The following is a 2,417-nucleotide window of genomic DNA, read 5'->3' on the forward strand; positions in this document are numbered from 1 at the left end:
AGCAAAAGTACTTTATTATAAAAACTTATGATGAAAGTTCTTAATACAATGTTTTTTGTGAATAAAATTAATGATGACCTCGTGGAACAGAGAGTAGTTCATTTGAACTCGCTGTTTGGACATTTTGACTTTTCCTTAGTTTTTTATTCATCGTTAGTATATTCACATATCTTGCTGAAAAAAATGGAAGGAATAATGAAAATTGTTAAAAATTAACATGTAATAAAATATCATTTTTAATCTCTTTAAATTAGCTTGTAACTTACCATATTTGGGGGCATTTTATTAAATGGTGTAAGGAATTCAACTTTTCTTAGATAAACCTACCTCATAAAGTTTGTACCTGAAACAATTAGAGAAATAATGAATTAAGTAATATATAAACTCATAAAACTGTGTTGTTATCGATGTGAAGGACATAATACAATAAATATTCTTGTCAAAAGAAAGCCAAAGTTTTAGTATAAAACTTACCAATTCTCTATTAAATTGTACGCTGAGGTTAAAAAGTTATCGAAATTCATTTGGGGATACTCTGAAATATTTATTTTTTACATTAAATAGAAAACATTAAATTGGTTTCCAAAAAATCTAATTAAAGAAATAATATGCATAAAAAAACTATATATTCTGGTTTAAAGAATGTTAAAGAATTCATAAAAATGTTTCCAAATTGTTATTCTGAAATTAAATATTTGTTTTTTACAATAAAAATATTAAATTTGTTTCTAAAAATATTTGATTATTGTAATACTAAAATAAGGTATTAAAAACATGTAATTTTGATAATAAAAAGGTCATAAAAATTTAAATATTCTAGTGAAAAGAAAGCCAAATTTTAAAAGAAAACTTACCACTTCTCTATTATACGCTGAGGAGGAATATAAAAATATGCCCGAATCCATCTTGGGGTTGCTCTGAAATTAAATATTTTTTTACAACAAAGAAAAACATTAAACTAGTTTCAAAAAAAAAAAAAATAATAATAATTAGCAAATAATGATATAAATAAAAAATATCCTTTTTAAAAGAAAACCACATTTTAAAAAGAATACTTACACCCAAAAAAAAGTGACCACTTCTTTAAGTTAAAATGAACTCATTGTAAAGAAAGTTGAACTTCGTATAGCGCCAAAGACATTTTTATTTGTTTGAACGATGTGATTTTCGTAGAAATTAGGTATAATGCATTCCATATATTAGTTAACATTTTCCTATATTTATGTGTCACTATACTACAGAATGAAAAAATTTAACTGATTTGAATTCATATATGGAATGATTTTATTGAAATTTTTTCATTCATTTGGACAAATCTTACATATTTGTGGTAAAACTTTTACTTCATAATTAGAACTGCTTGCCTTCGTTTTTAAATACAATTTTATTTATTTATATAAGCAATTTTATCTTCAATAAAAGACATGTTTTATTAATATATTGAATATATTTATTAAGAATCAACAGCATCGACTGTCCTTGAAATATTAGTTTATTATTCCACTATTTCCAATTTCCATGTGATATTATCAACTGTAAAACGCACTTTTTCATCTTCTTCTTGTACTTTTCACTTTTAATAAGTTGCTTCCTAACGATTTTGTCCTCCTTTTACAATTTCAATACCTACAAATATAAAAAATGATAAAACATTTTTGTTACAAAAGGTTAGCGTCACTGAATATTACCTGATATTTGAAGATTCCAAAATGAAGACAAATGAAAGGGTAATTATTCTGCTGGTGTTTTCTTCCTTTATACACCATCACGACATTGATAGATTTATTTTCAAAAAACGAAAAATTTTCTCACTAATTTAAAATAACAAATATTGTATATATTTTAATTGCTATTTATTATATTCTTTTACCATATTATTTTTTAACAATCTCTCCGTATACCACAACAACGCGATTCCAACTAAAAAAACAAACCACGCGCAAACATATCGATTACACCCACGCGCAAACACATCGATTGCGATGACAGGTATCGATTACAGGTAGACAATAGAAATATAGGAAAATTTCCTATATTCTAACAAGTTTTTTTCCTTACGTTTTGAAAGGATTGCAAACTTCTTAGTACGAATGAACTAAAATATTTTTCTAAGCCAAGTGTTGTTCGTATATATTAAAAGTTTCTATTATAAAGGAAGTCGCAATTATCATTTTATAAGAAATTTTACTAATTTTGAGGAAACTTGGTTTTAGTTCGGTTTTTGTTTATTTTTACGAATGCTTTGTTATCGGTGAATAAAATTTTCTTGTTCAGTAGGAAATTCTTATACCCAGCGAAGAAAACAGTATGAGTAAAATTCCATGCCTTATTCTAGTTAATGAACTATTCCTAACTGCTTACAGCTTAGGATTTTTTTACTGAAACGAGTAAATTTTATTATTTCTCACAAAAATTTA

At 25.2% G+C, this 2,417-nt stretch overlaps 1 long non-coding RNA gene across 2 annotated transcripts; it reads right to left on the reverse strand.

Annotated features, from left to right (window-relative positions):
- Positions 1 to 1,365: 1,365 nt before the first annotated feature.
- LOC142241397 (uncharacterized) lies at positions 1,366 to 1,912 on the reverse strand. Of its 2 annotated transcripts, XR_012723618.1 has the most exons (3): positions 1,871 to 1,912; positions 1,689 to 1,811; positions 1,366 to 1,626 (listed from the first exon to the last, which is right to left on the reverse strand). It is a non-coding gene; the product is annotated as an uncharacterized LOC142241397 (long non-coding RNA). The 2 variants fall into 2 exon arrangements; XR_012723616.1 differs by lacking the exon at positions 1,871 to 1,912 and having other exon boundaries at positions 1,689 to 1,840.
- Positions 1,913 to 2,417: the final 505 nt, after the last annotated feature.

This window comes from Haematobia irritans, chromosome 1, assembly GCF_050003625.1.
Source record: "Haematobia irritans isolate KBUSLIRL chromosome 1, ASM5000362v1, whole genome shotgun sequence".
Taxonomy (NCBI): domain Eukaryota; kingdom Metazoa; phylum Arthropoda; class Insecta; order Diptera; family Muscidae; genus Haematobia; species Haematobia irritans.